This window comes from Oncorhynchus keta, unplaced genomic scaffold (genome assembly GCF_023373465.1).
Source record: "Oncorhynchus keta strain PuntledgeMale-10-30-2019 unplaced genomic scaffold, Oket_V2 Un_contig_1746_pilon_pilon, whole genome shotgun sequence".
In the NCBI taxonomy this organism is placed as follows: Eukaryota; Metazoa; Chordata; class Actinopteri; order Salmoniformes; family Salmonidae; genus Oncorhynchus; species Oncorhynchus keta.
The window spans coordinates 91159-111399 of NW_026280445.1; the positions used below are offsets into that span (position 1 = coordinate 91159).

At 48.5% G+C, this 20241-nt stretch overlaps 1 pseudogene; it reads left to right on the forward strand.

Moving 5' to 3' along the window:
• The first annotated feature begins 498 nt into the window (after positions 1 to 498).
• Positions 499 to 20241, forward strand: part of LOC127919765 (serine/threonine-protein kinase 24-like) — a 35289-nt pseudogene continuing 15546 nt past the window's right edge.

The following is a 20241-nucleotide window of genomic DNA, read 5'->3' on the forward strand; positions in this document are numbered from 1 at the left end:
TTTGTACAAAGCATTAGGAAAGTATTCAGACCCCTTCACTGTTTCTACATTTTGTTACATTACATCAGCCTTGTTCTAAAATGGATTAAATTACATTGTTTTCCTCATCAATCTACACAATACCCCATAATGACAAAGCAAAAACAGGTTTTTAGACATGTTTGCTAATTTATGAAAATAAAAAACAGAAATACCTTATTTACATAAGTATTCAGACCCTTTTGCTATGAGACTCGAAATTGACCTCAGGTGTTTCCATTGATCATCCTTGAGATGTTTCTACAACTTGATTATGAAAATGTCTGGAGCATTGGAAGGTCCCCAAGAACACAGTGGTCTCCATCATTCTTAAATGGAAGACGTTTGGAACCACCAAGACTCTTCCTGGAGCTGGCCGCCCGGCCAAACTGAGCAACCGGGGTAAAAGGGCCTTGGTCAGGGAGGAGACCAAGAACCCAAGGGTCACTCTGACAGGGCTCCAGAGTTCCTCTTCTAGAGATGGGAGAAACTTCCAGAAGGGCCAGGTCAGGAGGAGACCAAGAACCCAAGGGTCACCTGACAGGGCTCCAGAGTTCCTCTGGAGATGGGAGAAACTTCCAGAAGGGCCAGGTCAGGGAGGAGATCAAGAACCCAAGGGTCACTCTGACAGGGCCCCAGAGTTCCTCTGTGGAGATGGGAGAGCCTTCCAGAAAGACAACCATCTCTGCAGCACTCCACCAATCAGGCCTTTATGGTAGAATGGCCAGATGGAAGCCACTCCTCAGTAAAAGGCACATGACAGCCCACTTGGAGTTTGCCATAAGGCACCTAAAGGACCCTCAGACCATGAGAAACAAGATTCTCTGATCTGATGAAACCAAGATTGAACTCTTTGGCCAGAATGCCAACCATCATCTGGAGGAAACCTGGCACCATGCCTACGGTGAAGCATGGTGGTGGCAGCATCATGATGTGGGGATGTTTTTCAGCGGCAGAGACTGGGAGACTAGTCAGGATCAAGAGAAAGATTAATGGAGCAAAGTACAGAAAGATCCTTGATGAAAACCTGCTCCAGAGTGCTCAGGACCACCGCCTGGGGGCGAAGGACAACTACGCTAAGCATACAGCCAAGACAATGCAAGAGTGGCTTTGGGACAAGTCTCCGAATGTCCTTGAGTGGCCCAGCCAGAGCCCGGACTTGAACCCGATCGAACATCTCTAGAGAGACCTGAAAATAGCTGTGCAGCGACGCTCCCCATCCAACCTGACAGAGCTTGAAAGGATCTGCAGAGAAGAATGGGAGAAACTCCCCTAATACAGGTGCGCTAAGCTTGCAGCGTCAAACCCAAGAAGACTCAAGGCTGTAATCGCTGGCAGAGGTGCTTCAACAAAGTACTGAGTAAAGGGTCTGAATACTGAAGGAAATGTGATATTAACTGGGGGTTTTGTTTATTTTTATACATTTTCAAAAATGTCTACAAACCAGTTTTTGCTTTGTCATTATGGGGTATTGAGATGTCATTATAGGGTATTGTGATGTCATTATGGGGTATTGAGATGTCATTATGGGGTATTGTGATGTCATTATGGGGTATTGAGATGTCATTATGGGGTATTGAGAAGACATTATGGGGTATTGTGATGTCATTATGGGGTATTGTGATGTCATTATGGGGTATTGTGATGTCATTATGGGGTATTGTGATGTCATTATAGGGTATTGTGTGTAGATTGAAGGGGATAAAAATGATTTAACCCATTTTACAATGAGGCTGTAATGCAACGGTGTGGGGAAAAGTCAAGGGGTCTGAATACTTTCCAAGATGAGTACTGTCGGGTCACAGGTCACAGCAGAGTGATATCCTAGTCCCAGGTTGTGTCATGGAAATAGAAGAGAACTCCTTTATTCAATATTCTGTTCGCTATAAAGAGAACTCCTTTATTCAATATTCTGTTCGCTATAAAGAGAACTCCTTTATTCAATATTCTGTTCGCTATAAAGAGAACTCCTTTATTCAATATTCTGTTGCTATAAAGAGAACTCCTTTATTCAATATTCTGTTCGCTATAAAGAGAACTCCTTTATTCAATATTCTGTTCGCTATAAAGAGAACTCCTTTATTCAATATTCTGTTCGCTATAAAGAGAACTCCTTTATTCAACATTCTGTTCGCTATAAAGAGAACTCCTTTATTCAACATTCTGTTCGCTATAAAGAGAACTCCTTTATTCAACATTCTGTTCGCTATAAAGAGAACTCCTTTATTCAATATTCTGTTCAATATAAAGAGAACTCCTTTATTCAACATTCTGTTCGCTATAAAGAGAACTCCTTTATTCAACATTCTGTTCGCTATAAAGAGAACTCCTTTATTCAACATTCTGTTCGCTATAAAGAGAACTCCTTTATTCAATATTCTGTTCAATATAAAGAGAACTCCTTTATTCAACATTCTGTTCGCTATAAAGAGAACTCCTTTATTCAATATTCTGTTCGCTATAAAGATAACTCCTTTATTCAACATTCTGTTCGCTATAAAGAGAACTCCTTTATTCAATATTCTGTTCGCTATAAAGAGAACTCCTTTATTCAACATTCTGTTCGCTATAAAGAGACTCCTTTATTCAACATTCTGTTCGCTATAAAGAGAACTCCTTTATTCAACATTCTGTTCGCTATAAAGAGAACTCCTTTATTCAACATTCTGTTCGCTATAAAGAGAACTCCTTTATTCAACATTCTGTTCGCTATAAAGAGAACTCCTTTATTCAACATTCTGTTCGCTATAAAGAGAACTCCTTTATTCAACATTCTGTTCGCTATAAAGAGAACTCCTTTATTCAACATTCTGTTCGCTATAAAGAGGACTCCTTTATTCAACATTCTGTTCGCTATAAAGAGAACTCCTTTATTCAACATTCTGTTCGCTATAAAGAGAACTCCTTTATTCAACATTCTGTTCGCTATAAAGAGAACTCCTTTATTCAATATTCTGTTCGCTATAAAGAGAACTCCTTTATTCAACATTCTGTTCGCTATAAAGAGAACTCCTTTATTCAACATTCTGTTCGCTATAAAGAGAACTCCTTTATTCAACATTCTGTTCGCTATAAAGAGAACTCCTTTATTCAACATTCTGTTCTCTATAAAGAGAACTCCTTTATTCAACATTCTGTTCGCTATAAAGAGAACTCCTTTATTCAACATTCTGTTCGCTATAAAGAGAACTCCTTTATTCAACATTCTGTTCGCTATAAAGAGAACTCCTTTATTCAACATTCTGTTCGCTATAAAGAGAACTCCTTTATTCAACATTCTGTTCTCTATAAAGAGAACTCCTTTATTCAACATTCCGAACTCCTTTATAAAGAGAACTCCTTTATTCAATATTCTGTTCGCTATAAAGAGAACTCCTTTATTCAATATTCTGTTCAATATAAAGAGGACTCCTTTATTCAACATTCTGTTCGCTATAAAGAGAACTCCTTTATTCAATATTCTCTCCTATAAAGAGAACTCCTTTATTCAACATTCTGTTCCTATAAAGAGGACTCCTTTATTCAACATTCTGTTCGCTATAAAAGAGAACTCCTTTATTCAACATTCTGTTCGCTATAAAGAGAACTCCTTTATTCAACATTCTGTTCGCTATAAAGAGAACTCCTTTATTCAACATTCTGTTAAGCTATAAAGAGAACTCCTTTATTCATATTCTGTTCGCCTTTATTCAATATTCTGTTCAATATAAAGAGGACTCCTTTATTCAACATTCTGTTCGCTATCTCCCTCCTTTATTCAATATTCTGTTCGCTATAAAGAGAACTCCTTTATTCAACATTCTGTTCTCCTATAAAGAGAACTCCTTTATTCAATATTCTGTTCGCTATAAAGAGAACTCCTTTATTCAACATTCTGTTCGCTATAAAGAGGACTCCTTTATTCAACATTCTGTTCGCTATAAAGAGAACTCCTTTATTCAACATTCTGTTCCCTATAAAGAGAACTCCTTTATTCAACATTCTGTTTGCTATAAAGAGGACTCCTTTATTCAACATTCTGTTAAGCTATAAAGAGAACTCCTTTATTCAACATTCTGTTCACTATAAAGAGAACTCCTTTATTCAACATTCTGTTCGCTATAAAGAGAACTCCTTTATTCAATATTCTGTTCGCTATAAAGAGAACTCCTTTATTCAATATTCTGTTCAATATAAAGAGGACTCCTTTATTCAACATTCTGTTCGCTATAAAGAGAACTCCTTTATTCAATATTCTGTTCGCTATAAAGAGAACTCCTTTATTCAACATTCTGTTCGCTATAAAGAGGACTCCTTTATTCAACATTCTGTTCGCTATAAAGAGAACTCCTTTATTCAACATTCTGTTCGCTATAAAGAGAACTCCTTTATTCAACATTCTGTTCGCTATAAAGAGAACTCCTTTATTCAACATTCTGTTCGCTATAAAGAGAACTCCTTTATTCAATATTCTGTTCGCTATAAAGAGAACTCCTTTATTCAATATTCTGTTCAATATAAAGAGGACTCCTTTATTCAACCTCCCTGTTCTATAAAGAGAACTCCTTTATTCAATATTCTGTTCCTATAAAGAGAACTCCTTTATTCAACATTCTGTTCGCTATAAAGAGGACTCCTTTATTCAACATTCTGTTCGCTATAAATAGAACTCCTTTATTCAACATTCTGTTCGCTATAAAGAGAACTCCTTTATTCAACATTCTGTTCGCTATAAAGAGGACTCCTTTATTCAAAATTCTCCCAGCTATAAAGAGAACTCCTTTATTCAACATTATGTTCGCTATAAAGAGACTCCTTTATTCAACATTCTGTTCGCTATAAAGAGAACTCCTTTATTCAATATTCTGTTCGCTATAAAGAGAACTCCTTTATTCAACATTCAACTATAAAGAGAACTCCTGGCTATAAAGAGAACTCCTTTATTCAACATTCTGTTCGCTATAAAGAGAACTCCCTTTATTCAACATTCTGTTCGCTATAAAGAGAACTCCTTTATTCAATATTCTGTTCGCTATAAAGAGAACTCCTTTATTCAACATTCTGTTCGCTATAAAGAGGACTCCTTTATTCAACATTCTGTTCGCTATAAAGAGGACTTCTTGGCTTCATCATTGCTGCAGTGTTGCAACATGTTGTTCACAAAATAATGCTGCCTGATATTGTTTAACTCTTATCACATGTCATGGATTCAACTTCTAAACACTGCTGCTCTCTCCTCCCCTCCCCTGTTACTCCCTCCTTCTCCTCCCTCTATCCCTCCCTCCTCCCCTCCCTCTCTCCCTCCCTTCTCCCTCTCCCTCCTCCCCCTCTCCTCTCTCCCTCAAAGTGGCCCTCCCTCCCTTCTCCTCCCTCTCCTCCTCCTCCTCCCTCTTCCCTCCTCCCCCTACCTCCCTCTCTCCCTCCCTCGCCCTCTATCCCTCCCTCCCTCCCTTCTCCCTCCTTCTCCTCCCTCTCTCCCTCTCCTCCCTCCTCCCTCCTCCTCCCTCTCCCTATCCCCCTACCTCCCCTCTCTCCCTCCCTGCCCTCTATCCCTCCCTTCTCCTCCATTCTCCTCCCTCTCTCCCTCCTCCCCCTCCCTCTCTCCTAATCCCCCTCCTCTCTCCCTCCCTTCCCTCTATCCCTCCTTCTCCTCCCTCTCTTCATACCCCTCCCTCTCTATACTTCTCCTCCCCTCTCCCCTCCCCCCTCCCCCTCCCCTTTCCCTCCCCCTCCCCCCTGTCCCACTAAACCACCTCCCCCTCCCCCTCCTGTCCCCTCCCTCTATACCACTCGTTTAAACCCCCTGTTGTCCCACTAGAACTCACTATACCACTGTCCCATTAAATCCTTCCCTCCTCCCCCCTCCCCCCTCCCTCTTTCCCTCCCCCTCCCCATCCTCCCTCCTGTTGTCCCTCTCTCCTTCCCCCTCCCTCTCTCCCTCCCTCTCTATCCCTGTCCCTCCCCCCTCTTGTCCCACTCCCTCTCTCCTTCCTTCCCCCTGTTCTCCCTCCCCTCTCCCTCTATCCCTCCCTCCCTTCTCCTCCCCTGTTGGAGGCTCCCTCTGAGGATATTCTCCAGTTCCTCCCACTCCCTGTCTCCTGTCCCCCCTCCCCTGTTGTCCCTCCTGAACCCCTCTCATCCCAAGGTAGGTCCTCCCTCTCCTCCCCCCTCCCCCTCCTCTCCCCCCTATGTCCCACTGAACCACTGTCTAACCCCCTGTTGTCCCCCTCCCTCTCTACCCTGTAACCCCTGTTCTCCCTGAACCTCTAACCACTGTCCTGTTGTCCCACTCCCCCTCCCTCTCTCCCCCTTCTCCCTGTCCCTCCTCCCTTCTCCCCTCCCTCTCCCATCCCCCCTGTCCCACTGAACCACTGTCCCCCCCTCTAAACCTCCCTTAAACTCCCCCCTCCCCCTGTCCCTGTCCACTCCCTCTATACCACTGTCCCATAACTCCCCCCTCCCTCTGTCCCACTGAACCACTGTCCCATCCCTTCCCCCCCCCTTGTCCCACTGAACCTCTATACCACTGTCCCATAAACCCCCCTGTTGTCCCACTGAACCACTGTCCCATAAACCCCCTTTCCCTCCCCCTCCCTCCTCCTAAACCCCTGTTGTCCCACTCCTCCCCATCCCCCCCCCTTGTCCCCTGAACCACTGTCCCATCCCCCCCCTCTTGTCCCACTGAACCCCTATACCACTGTCCCATAAACCCCTGTTGTCCCACTGAACCTCCCTTTACCACTGTCCCATAAACCCCTGTTGTCCCACTGAATTGACCTGTTCTCCTAATGGACCCCTGTTGTCTCCCTGAACCACTGTCCCCCCCCTCCCTTCTCCTCCCTCCTACCACCTCCATCTCCCTCCCCCTGTTGTCCCACTGTTGTTGAGTCTCCCTCCCTCCCCATAACCCCCTGTTGTCCCACCTGAAGGTAGGAACCACTGTCCCATAAACCCCCTGTTGTCCCACTGAACCTCCTACCACTGTCCTCCTCCCTCCCCCCTGTTCCTCCCCCTGAACCTCTCTACCACTGTCCCATAACCCCCTGTTGTCCCACTGTCTCCTCCCCCCTCCCTCCCCCTGTCCTCCCTCCCTAAACCCCCCTGTTGTCCCACTGAACCTCTATACCACTGTCCTTCTCCCCCTGTTGTCCCACTGAACCACTGTCCCATCCCCCTGTTGTCCCACTCTCCCCCCTCTCCCTCTCCTCTCCCCCTGTCCCATAAACCTCTGTCCCACGCCCCCTGTTGTCCCACTCCTCCCCCTCCCACTGTCCCCCACCCCCTGTTTCCCCCTCCCTGTTGTCCCTCCCCCTTCTCCTCCCTCTCTTCATACCCTGTCCCTCTCCCCCTACTTCTCCTCCCCTCTCCCTGTCCCATCCCCCCCCTGTTTCCCTCCCCTCTCTCCCTCCTCCACCTCCCCCCCTGTTGTCCCACTCCCCACTGTCCCATCCTTCCCTGTTGTCCCACTGAACCTCTCTTCATCTGCTCCCTCCCCTTCCTTCTCCTCCCTCTCTCCTCCCCCTCCCCTGTTGTCCCTTCTCCTCTATCCCTGTCCCTAAACCTCCCTCTGTCCTAAACCCCCTCCCCCTCCCCCTTCTCCTCCCTCTCTCCCCTCCCCCTCCACCTCCCTCTCTCCTCCCCCTCCCCCTGTTGTCCCACTCCTCCCTCTATACCACTGTCCCCATCCCCCTCCCCCCCTGTCCCACTGAACCTCTCCCTCTCCCTCCCCCCCCTGTTGTCCCACTCCCTCTCTCCTCCCCCCTCCCTCTCTCCCTCCTCCCTCCCTCCCCCTCCCTACCTCCCTCCTGTTGTCCCCTGAACCCTTCTCCCTCCCCCCCCCTGTTGTCCCCCACTGAACCACTCTCCTTGTCCCTCTAAACCCCTGTTGTCCCCCTCCCTCTCTCCCTCCCCCTCCCTCTCTCCCTTCTCCTCCCTGTCCCATCCCTCCCCCCCCCTGTTGTCCCCCTCCCCTCTCCCTCCTCCCCCCCTCCCCCTCCTACCTCCCTCCTCCCTCCTCCCCCTCCCCCCCTGTTGTCCCCCTTCAACCCTGTCCCTAAACCCCCTCCCTTCTCCCCTTCTCCTCCTACCACTGTCCCCCCCCCCCCCTGTCCCATTGTCCCCCTGAACCCCTGTCCCCTACTGAACCCCCCTGTTGTCCCCCTCCCCTCTATACCCCTGTCCTGTCCTCTCCCCCCCTGTTGTCCTTCTGAACCCTCCACTGTCCCATAAACCCCCTCTCTGTCCCCTGAACCTCTCTACCACTGTCCCTAAACCCCCTGTTGTCCCACTCCCCCTCCTCCCTCTCCCCCCCCACCCCTCTGTCCTCCCCCTCCCTCTCTAAACCCCTTCTCCTCCTGTCCCAGGCAGACCCAGAGGAGCTGTTCACTAAGTTGGAGAGGATCGGTAAAGGCCCGTTTGGTGAGGTGTTTAAAGGAATAGACAACAGGACTCAGAAGGTGGTGGCCATTAAGATCATTGACCTGGAGGAGGCTGAGGATGAGATGGAGGATATTCCAGGAGATCACTGTGTTGAGTCAGTGAACCCCTTCATCACCAAGTACTATGGGTCATACCTGAAGAAGGTCATAGGGTTAGGGGTCGGGGTTAAAGGTTATGGAGCAGGAAGGTCAGTGTGACAGCCCCTTCATCACCAAGTACTATGTCTCCTATCTCAAAGTGAGCACCACTGTCCCATAAACCCCCCTGTTGTCCCACTGAACCACTGTCCCATAAACCCCCTGTTGTCCCACTGAACCTCTATACCACTGTCCCATAAACCCCTCTGCTGTCCCACTGAACCACTGTCCCATAAACCCCTCTGCTGTCCCACTGAACCTCTATACCACTGTCCCATAAACCCCCTGTTGTCCCACTGAACCACTGTCCCATAAACCCCCCTGTTGTCCCACTGAACCTCTATACCACTGTCCCATAAACCCCCCTGTTGTCCCACTGAACCACTGTCCCATAAACCCCCCTGTTGTCCCACTGAACCTCTATACCACTGTCCCATAAACCCCCCTGTTGTCCCACTGAACCTCTATACCACTGTCCCATAAACCCCCCTGTTGTCCCACTGAACCCTGTCTATACCACTGTCCCATAAACCCCCCTGTTGTCCCACTGAACCTCTATACCACTGTCCCATAAACCCCCTGTTGTCCCACTGAACCTCTATACCACTGTCCCATAACCCCCCTGTTGTCCCACTGAACCTCTATACCACTGTCCCATAAACCCCCTGTTGTCCCACTGAACCACTGTCCCATAAACCCCCCTGTTGTCCCACTGAACCTCTATACCACTGTCCCATAAACCCCCTGTTGTCCCACTGAACCACTGTCCCATAAACCCCCTGTTGTCCCACTGAACCTCTATACCACTGTCCCATAAACCCCCTGTTGTCCCACTGAACCTCCCTAAACCACTGTCCCATGAAAACCCCCATAAACCCCCCTGTTGTCCCACTGAACCACTGTCCCATAACCCCCTGTTGTCCCACTGAACCACTGTCCCATAAACCCCCTGCTGTCCCACTGAACCACTGTCCCATAAACCCCCTGTTGTCCCACTGAACCACTGTCCCATAAACCCCCTGTTGTCCCACTGAACCTCTATACCACTGTCCCATAAACCCCCTGTTGTCCCACTGAACCACTGTCCCATAAACCCCCTGTTGTCCCACTGAACCTCTATACCACTGTCCCATAAACCCCCCTGTTGTCCCACTGAACCTCTATACCACTGTCCCATAAACCCCCTGTTGTCCCACTGAACCTCTATACCACTGTCCCATAAACCCCCTGTTGTCCCACTGAACCTCTATACCACTGTCCCATAAACCCCCCCTGTTGTCCCACTGAACCTGTTGTCTATACCACTGTCCCATAAACCCCCTGTTGTCCCACTGAACCCTATACCACTGTCCCATAAACCCCCTGTTGTCCCACTCTATACCACTGTCCCATAAACCCCCTGTTGTCCCACTGAACCTCTATACCACTGTCCCATAAACCCCCTGTTGTCCCACTGAACCACTGTCCCATAACCACTGTCCCATAAACCCCCTGTTGTCCCACTGAACCACTGTCCCATAAACCCCCTGTTGTCCCACTGAACCTCTAACCACTGTCCCATAAACCCCCTGTTGTCCCCACTGTCCCATAACCACTATACCACTGTCCCATAAACCCCCTGTTGTCCCACTGAACCACTGTCCCATAAACCCCCTGTTGTCCCACAAACCTCTAACCACTGAACCACTGTCCCATAAACCCCCTGTTGTCCCACTGAACCACTGTCCCATAAACCCCCTGTTGTCCCACTGAACCACTGTCCCATAACCCCCTGTTGTCCCACTGAACCTCTATACCACTGTCCCATAAACCCCCTGTTGTCCCACTGAACCACTGTCCCATAAACCCCCTGTTGTCCCACTGAACCCCCTGTTGTCCCATGAACCCACTGTCCCATAAACCCCCCTGTTGTCCCACTGAACCTCTATACCACTGTCCCATAAACCCCCTGTTGTCCCACTGAACCTCTATACCACTGTCCCATAAACCCCCCTGTTGTCCCACTGAACCCCCCCTATACCACTGTCCCATAAACCCCCTGTTGTCCCACTGACCACTGTCCCTAAACCCCTATACCACTGTCCCATAAACCCCTGTTGTCCCACTGAACCTCTATACCACTGTCCCATAAACCCCCCTGTTGTCCCACTGAACCTCTATACCACTGTCCCATAAACCCCCTGTTGTCTGAACCACTGAACCCCCTGTTGTCCCACTGAACCTCTATACCACTGTCCCATAAACCCCCTGTTGTCCCACTGAACCACTGTCCCATAAACCCCCTGTTGTCCCACTGAAGCCCCCTCTATACCACTGTCCCATAAACCCCCTGTTGTCCACTGAACCTCTATACCACTGTCCCATAAACCCCCTGTTGTCCCACTGAACCACTGTCCCATAAACCCCCTGTTGTCCCACTGAACCACTGTCCCATAAACCCCCTGTTGTCCCACTGAACCACTGTCCCATAAACCCCCTGTTGTCCCACTGAACCACTGTCCCATAAACCCCCTGTTGTCCCACTGTCCCATAAACCCCTGTTGTCCCACCTCTATACCACTGTCCCATAAACCCCCTGTTGTCCCACTGAACCACTGTCCCATAAACCCCCTGTTGTCCCACTGAACCTCTATACCACTGTCCCATAAACCCCCTGTTGTCCCACTGAACCTCTATACCACTGTCCCATAAACCCCCCTGTCCCACCCCCCTGTTGTCCCACTAAACCCCACTGTCCCATAAACCCCCTGTTGTCCCACTGAACCACTGTCCCATAAACCCCCTGTTGTCCCACTGAACCACTGTCCCATAAACCCCCTGTTGTCCCACTGAACCTATACCACTGTCCCATAAACCCCCTGTTGTCCCACTGAACCTCTGTCCCATAAACCCCTGTTGTCCCATAAACCACTGTCCCATAAACCCCCTGTTGTCCCACTGAACCTCATAAACCACTGTCCCATAAACCCCCTGTTGTCCCACTGAACCACTGTCCCATAAACCCCCTGTTGTCCCACTGAACCCACTGTCCCATAAACCCCCTGTTGTCCCACTGAACCTCTAACCACTGTCCCATAAACCCCCTGTTGTCCCACTAAAACCATAAACCCCTGTTGTCCCATAAACCACTGTCCCATAAACCCCCTGTTGTCCCACTGAACCACTGTCCCATAAACCCCCTGTTGTCCCACTGAACCTCTATACCACTGTCCCATAAACCCCCTGTTGTCCCACTGAACCTCTATACCACTGTCCCATAAACCCCCTGTTGTCCCACTGAACCTCTATACCACTGTCCCATAAACCCCCTGTTGTCCCATAAACCCCCTGTTGTCCCATAAACCCCTGTTGTCCCATAAACCCCCTGTTGTCCCATAAACCCCTGTTGTCCCATAAACCCCCTGCTGTCCCATAAACCCCCTGTTGTCCCATAAACCCCCTGTTGTCCCATAAACCCCCTGTTGTCCCATAAACCCCTGTCCCATAAACCCCTTTTCCAGGTTGTTCTCTAAACATACTATACTTCAGCGAAGTGTCCTCTTTTCTGGCCTCGATACTTAACAGTTAGAGCCACTAGATAGAAGAACCGAAGGGAAAGTGCTACTCCCCTGCAGACATCTGGCCCACGGGCTGATATTTAGGACCATCGTCATGTTAGTAGGAAGGGATTTAACATCATTTTAATCTCACTTCCCACTTCTCTCTATTTAATCCCAAATGAAACCAGGATAAAGACCCTGACTCCCACCAGACAGAGCTTCTCAGGGCATCTTATTGCTTCAGATTTGGAGGAACCAGCCCTGTTCTAACAGGGCCTCTGTAACTGGCTTCTCTTGTCTGCTTCAGGAGGCCAAGCTGTGGATCATTATGGAGTATCTAGGGGGAGGCTCGGCATTAGATCTGGTGAGTGATGTTACCAGTAGTCGGACGATATGTGGACGTTGTGTTAGCTAACGGTTGTGTGAGTTGTCCTAGCAAACAGGGGTTATTGTGTGAGTTGTCCTAGCTAACAGGGGCGGTTGTGTGAGTTGTCCTAGCTAACAGGGGCGGTTGTGTGAGTTGTCCTAGCTAACAGGGGTGGTTGTGTGAGTTGTCCTAGCTAACAGGGGCGGTTGTGTGAGTTGTCCTAGCTAACAGGGGTGGTTGTGTGAGTTATCCTAGCTAACAGGGGTGGTTGTGTGAGTTGTGCTAGCTAACAGGGGTGTTGTGTGAGTTGTCCCTAGCTAACAGGGGAGGTTGTGTGAGTTGTCCTAGCTAACCAGGCGGTTGTGTGAGTTATCCTAGCTAACAGAACCCCCGGTTGTGTGAGTTATCCTAGCTAACAGGGGCGGTTGTGTGAGTTGTCCTAAAGCTAACAGGGGCGGTTGTGTGAGTTGTCCTAGCTAACAGGGGCGGTTGTGTGAGTTATCCTAGCTAACAGGGGCGGTTGTGTGAGTTATCCTGTCCCATCAGCTAACACCCCCGGTTGTGTGAGTTGTCCCATAAACCCCCTAGCTAACAAAGGCGGTTGTGTGAGTTGTCCTAGCTAACAGGGGCGGTTGTGTGAGTTGTGCTAGCTAACAGGGGTGATTGTGTGAGTTGTCCTAGCTAACAGGGGCGGTTGTGTGAGTTGTCCTAGCTAACAGGGGTGGTTGTGTGACCCCCTGTTGTCCATAGCCCCCGGTTGTGTGAGTTGTGCTAGCTAACAGGGGCGGTTGTGTGAGTTGTGCTAGCTAACAGGGGCGGTTGTGTGAGTTGTCCTAGCTAACAGGGGTGATTGTGTGAGTTATCCTAGCTAACAGGGGCGGTTGTGTGAGTTGTGCTAGCTAACAGGGGCGGTTGTGTGAGTTATCCTAGCTAACAGGGGCGGTTGTGTGAGTTATCCTAGCTAACAGGGGCGGTTGTGTGAGTTGTCCTAGCTAACAGGGGCGGTTGTGTGAGTTGTCCTAGCTAACAGGGGCGGTTGTGTGAGTTGTGCTAGCTAACAGGGGCGGTTGTGTGAGTTGTGCTAGCTAACAGGGGTGGTTGTGTGAGTTGTCCTAGCTAACAGGGGCGGTTGTGTGAGTTGTGCTAGCTAACAGGGGCGGTTGTGTGAGTTGTCCTAGCTAACAGGGGTGATTGTGTGAGTTATCCTAGCTAACAGGGGCGGTTGTGTGAGTTGTGCTAGCTAACAGGGGCGGTTGTGTGAGTTATCCTAGCTAACAGAGGCGGTTGTGTGAGTTATCCTAGCTAACAGGGGCGGTTGTGTGAGTTGTCCTAGCTAACAGGGGCGGTTGTGTGAGTTATCCTAGCTAACAGGGGTGGTTGTGTGAGTTATCCTAGCTAACAGGGGCGGTTGTGTGAGTTATCCTAGCTAACAGGGGCGGTTGTGTGAGTTGTCCTAGCTAACAGGGGCGGTTGTGTGAGTTGTCCTAGCTAACAGGGGCGGTTGTGTGAGTTATCCTAGCTAACAGGGGTGATTGTGTGAGTTGTCCTAGCTAACAGGGGCGGTTGTGTGAGTTATCCTAGCTAACAGGGGTGGTTGTGTGAGTTATCCTAGCTAACAGGGGCGGTTGTGTGAGTTGTGCTAGCTAACAGGGGCGGTTGTGTGAGTTGTCCTAGCTAACAGGGGTGATTGTGTGAGTTGTGCTAGCTAACAGGGGCGGTTGTGTGAGTTGTGCTAGCTAACAGGGGCGGTTGTGTGAGTTGTCCTAGCTAACAGGGGTGATTGTGTGAGTTGTCCTAGCTAACAGGGGTGATTGTGTGAGTTGTCCTAGCTAACAGGGGTGATTGTGTGAGTTATCCTAGCTAACAGGGGTGGTTGTGTGAGTTGTGCTAGCTAACAGGGGCGGTTGTGTGAGTTGTCCTAGCTAACAGGGGTGATTGTGTGAGTTGTCCTAGCTAACAGGGGTGGTTGTGTGAGTTGTCCTAGCTAACATGGGAGGTTGTGTGAGTTATCCTAGCTAACAGGGGCTGTTGTGTGAGTTGTGCTAGCTAACAGGGGCGGTTGTGTGAGTTGTGCTAGCTAACAGGGGCGGTTGTGTGAGTTGTGCTAGCTAACAGGGGCGGTTGTGTGAGTTGTGCTAGCTAACAGGGGCGGTTGTGTGAGTTGTGCTAGCTAACAGGGGCTGTTGTGTGAGTTATCCTAGCTAACAGGGGCTGTTGTGTGAGTTGTGCTAGCTAACAGGGGCGGTTGTGTGAGTTGTGCTAGCTAACAGGGGCGGTTGTGTGAGTTGTGCTAGCTAACAGGGCGGTTGTGTGAGTTGTCCTAGCTAACAGGGGCGGTTGTGTGAGTTATCCTAGCTAACAGGGGGGTTGTGTGATCAGTCCTAGCTAACAGGGGTGGTTGTGTGAGTTGTCCTAGCTAACAGGTTGTGTGAGTTGTGCTAGCTAGCTAACAGTAGGGGCGGTTGTGTGAGTTGTCCTAGCTAACAGGGGCGGTTGTGTGAGTTGTGCTAGCTAACAGGGGTGGTTGTGATACCAGAGTTGTCCTAGCTAACAGGTTGTGTGAGTTGTGCTAGCTAACAGGGGCGGTACAGTGTGAGTTGTCCTAGCTAACAGGGGTGATTGTGTGAGTTATCCTAGCTAACAGGGGCGGTTGTGTGAGTTGTGCTAGCTAACAGGGGCGGTTGTGTGAGTTATCCTAGCTAACAGGATACGGTTGTGTGAGTTATCCTAGCTAACATGGGGCGGTTGTGTGAGTTATCCTAGCTAACAGGGGGTTGTGTGAGTTATCCTAGCTAACAGGGGCGGTTGTGTGAGTTATCCTAGCTAACAGGGGCGGTTGTGTGAGTTGTGCTAAGCTAACAGGGGTGGTTGTGTGAGGGGCTAAGCTAACAGGGGCGGTTGTGTGAGGGTAACCTAGCTAACAGGGGCAGTTGTGTGAGTTGTGCTAGCTAACAGGAGCGGTTGTGTGGTTAACCTAGCTAACAGGGGCGGTTGTGTGAGTTGTAACCTAGCTAACAGGGGCGGTTGTGTGAGTTATCCTAGCTAACAGAGGCGGTTGTGTGAGTTGTCCTAGCTAACAGGGGCGGTTGTGTGAGTTGTCCTAGCTAACAGGGGCGGTTGTGTGAGTTATCCTAGCTAACAGGGGCGGTTGTGTGAGTTATCCTAGCTAACAGAGGCGGTTGTGTGAGTTGTCCTAGCTAACAGGGGTGGTTGTGTGAGTTATCCTAGCTAACAGGGGCGGTTGTAGAAAGGTGAGTTGTCCTAGCTAACAGGGGCGGTTGTGTGAGTTGTGCTAGCTAATGGGGCGGTTGTGTGAGTTGTGCTAGCTAACAGGGGCGGTTGTGTGAGTTGTGCTAGCTAACAGGGGCGGTTGTGTGAGTTGTGCTAGCTAACAGAGGCGGTTGTGTGAGTTATCCTAGCTAACAGGGGCGGTTGTGTGAGTTGTCCAGCTAACAGGGGCGGTTGTGTGAGTTACCAGCTAACAGGGGCGGTTGTGTGAGTTGTGCTAGCATGTAACAGTAGGGGGGCGGTTGGATGTGAGTTGTGCTAGCTAACAGGGGTGGTTGTGTAGAGTTATCCTAGCTAACAGGGGCAGGGTTGTGTGAGTTGTCCTAGCTAACAGGGGCGGTTGTGTGAGTTGTGCTAGCTAACAGGGGCGGTTGTGTGAGTTGTGCTAGCTAACAGAGGTGGTTGTGTGGTTTTTCCAGTTGAGCAGGGTTAATGGGTTGCTGGATGAGACTCAGATCTGCCACCATCCTCAGAGAGATTCTGAAGGGTCTGGAATACCTCCACTCAGAGAAGAAGATACACAGAGATATCAAAGGTACTAGCAAGCATGGATACCAGTAGGGGCTAACCTAGCTAGCATGGGTACCAGTAGGGGCTAACCTAGCTAGCATGGATACCAGTAGAGGCTAACCTAGCATGGATACCAGTAGGGGCTAACCTAGCTAGCATGGATACCAGTAGGGGCTAACCTAGCTAGCATGGATACTAGTAGGGGCTAACCTAGCTAGCATGGATACCAGTAGGGGCTAACCTAGCTAGCATGGATACCAGTAGGGGCTAACCTAGCTAGCATGGATACCAGTAGGGGCTAACCTAGCTAGCATGGATACCAGTAGGGGCTAACCTAGCTAGCATGGATACTAGTAGGGGCTAACCTAGCTAGCATGGATACCAGTAGGGACTAACCTAACTAACAGGGATACTAGTAGGGGCTAACCTAGCTAGCATGGATACCAGTAGGGGCTAACCTAGCTAGCATGGATACCAGTAGGGGCTAACCTAGCGTGGATACCAGTAGGGGCTGACCTAGCTAGCATGGATACCAGTAGGGGCTAACCTAGCTAGCATGGATACCAGTAGTGGCTAACCTAGCTAGCATGGATACGAGTAGGGGCTAACCTATGTCACAGGCCGGCTCATAACCTGTGGCAATGAGGGGACACGAACAGCAGGTATAGGCCAAAAAAGGTTATTTATTATAATACCAGTAGTGGCTAACCTAGCTAGCATGGATACCAGTATGGGCTAACCTAGCTAGCATGGATACCAGTAGGGGCTACCTAGCTAGCATGGATACCAGTAGTGGCTAACCTAGCTAGCATGGATACCAGTATGGGCTAACCTAGCTAGCATGGATACCAGTAGGGGCTACCTAGCTAGCATGGATACCAGTAGGGGCTAACCTAGCTAGCATGGATAACAGTAGGGGCTAACTTAGCTAGCATGGATACCAGTAGGGGCTAACCTAGCTAGCATGGATACTAGTAGGGGCAGAACCTAGCTAGCATGGATACTAGTAGGGGCTAACCTAGCAGCATGGATACTAGTAGGGTTAATAGCTAGCATGGATACCAGTAGGGGCTCAACCTAGCTTAGCATGGATACCAGTAGGGGCTAACCTAGCTAGCATGGATACCAGTAGGGGCTAACCTAGCTAGCATGGATACCAGTAGTGGCTAACCTAGCTAGCATGGATACCAGTAGAGGCTAACCTAGCATGGATACCAGTAGGGGCTAACCTAGCTAGCATGGGTACCAGTAGGGGCTAACCTAGCTAGCATGGATACCAGTAGTGGCTAACCTAGCTAGCATGGATACGAGTAGGGGCTAACCTATGTCACAGGCCGGCTCATAACCTGTGGCAATGAGGGGACACGAACAGCAGGTATAGGCCAAAAAAGGTTATTTATTATAATACCAGTAGTGGCTAACCTAGCTAGCATGGATACCAGTATGGGCTAACCTAGCTAGCATGGATACCAGTAGGGGCTACCTAGCATCAGCATGGATACCAGTAGTAGAAGGCTAACCAACAGTAGCATGGATACCAGTATGGGCAACAACCTAGCTAGCATGGATACCAGTACTGACAGGGCTACCTAGCTAGCATGGATACCAGTACTGACAGGGTTAACCAGAGCATCAGCATGGATAACATGTAGGGGACTAACTTAGGCTAGCATGGATACCAGTACTGACAGGGTTAACCTAGCTAGCATGGATAACAGTACTGACAGGGTTAACTTAGCTAGCATGGATACCAGTACTGACAGGGTTAACCTAGCTAGCATGGATACCAGTACTGGGGCTGAGCTAGCTAGCATGGATACCAGTAGTGGCTAACCAGGGTTAATGTAGAAGGTGGACTCAACAGTACTGACAGGGTTAATGCTAGCATGGATACCAGAGGGGCATCAACAGTAGCCAACATGGTTAATGTAGAAGGACTAACATCAACAGTAACAGGGATACTAGTAGGGATCAACCTAACTGACAGGGTTACTGTAGGGACTAACCAACAACAGGGATACTAGTAGGGTTAATGTAGAAGGTAACAGGGATATCAGTAGGTACTGACAGGGTTAATAGTAGGGGCATCAACAGGGATACTGAGTAGGTTAATATAGATATCAGAGACAGTACTGACAGGGTTAATGTAGTAGGTACAGAGACATCAACAGTACTGACAGGGTTAATGTAGAAGGTACAGAGACATCAGCAGTACTGACAGGGTTAATGTAGAAGGTACAGAGACATCAACAGTACTGACAGGGTTAATGTAGAAGGTACAGAGACATCAACAGTACTGACAGGGTTAATGTAGAAGGTACAGAGACATCAACAGTACTGACAGGGTTAATATAGAAGGTACAGAGACATCAACAGTACTGACAGGGTTAATGTAGTAGGTACAGAGACATCAACAGTACTGACAGGGTTAATGTAGAAGGTACAGAGACATCAACAGTACTGACAGGGTTAATGTAGAAGGTACAGAGACATCAACAGTACTGACAGGGTTCATGTAGAAGGTACAGAGACATCAACAGTACTGACAGGGTTAATGTAGAAGGTACAGAGACATCAACAGTACTGACAGGGTTCATGTAGAAGGTACAGAGACATCAACAGTACTGACAGGGTTAATGTAGAAGGTACAGAGACATCAACAGTACTGACAGGGTTAATGTAGAAGGTACAGAGACATCAACAGTACTGACAGGGTTAATGTAGAAGGTACATGGACATCAACAGTACTGACAGGGTTAATGTAGAAGGTACAGAGACATCAACAGTACTGACAGGGTTAATGTAGAAGGTACATGGACATCAACAGTACTGACAGGGTTAATGTAGAAGGTACAGAGACATCAACAGTACTGACAGGGTTAATGTAGAAGGTACAGAGACATCAACAGTACTGACAGGGTTAATGTAGAAGGTACAGAGACATCAACAGTACTGACAGGGTTAATGTAGTAGGTACATGGACATCAACAGTACTGACAGGGTTCATGTAGAAGGTACAGAGACATCAACAGTACTGACAGGGTTAATGTAGAAGGTACATGGACATCAACAGTACTGACAGGGTTAATGTAGAAGGTACATGGACATCAACAGTACTGACAGGGTTAATGTAGAAGGTACAGAGACATCAACAGTACTGACAGGGTTAATGTAGAAGGTACAGAGACATCAACAGTACTGACAGGGTTAATGTAGAAGGTACAGAGACATCAACAGTACTGACAGGGTTAATGTAGAAGGTACAGAGACATCAACAGTACTGACAGGGTTAATGTAGAAGGTACATGGACATCAACAGTACTGACAGGGTTAATGTAGAAGGTACATGGACATCAACAGTACTGACAGGGTTAATGTAGAAGGTACAGAGACATCAACAGTACTGACAGGGTTAATGTAGAAGGTACATGGACATCAACAGTACTGACAGGGTTAATGTAGAAGGTACAGAGACATCAACAGTACTGACAGGGTTAATGTAGAAGGTACAGAGACATCAACAGTACTGACAGGGTTAATGTAGAAGGTACAGAGACATCAACAGTACTGACAGGGTTAATGTAGAAGGTACATGGACATCAACAGTACTGACAGGGTTAATGTAGAAGGTACAGAGACATCAACAGTACTGACAGGGTTAATGTAGAAGGTACAGAGACATCAACAGTACTGACAGGGTTAATGTAGAAGGTACAGAGACATCAACAGTACTGACAGGGTTAATGTAGAAGGTACATGGACATCAACAGTACTGACAGGGTTCATGTAGAAGGTACAGAGACATCAACAGTACTGACAGGGTTAATGTAGAAGGTACATGGACATCAACAGTACTGACAGGGTTAATGTAGAAGGTACATCAGTGTTAATGTAGAAACATGGACATCAACAGTACTGACAGGGTTAATGTAGAAGGTACAGAGACATCAACAGTACTGACAGG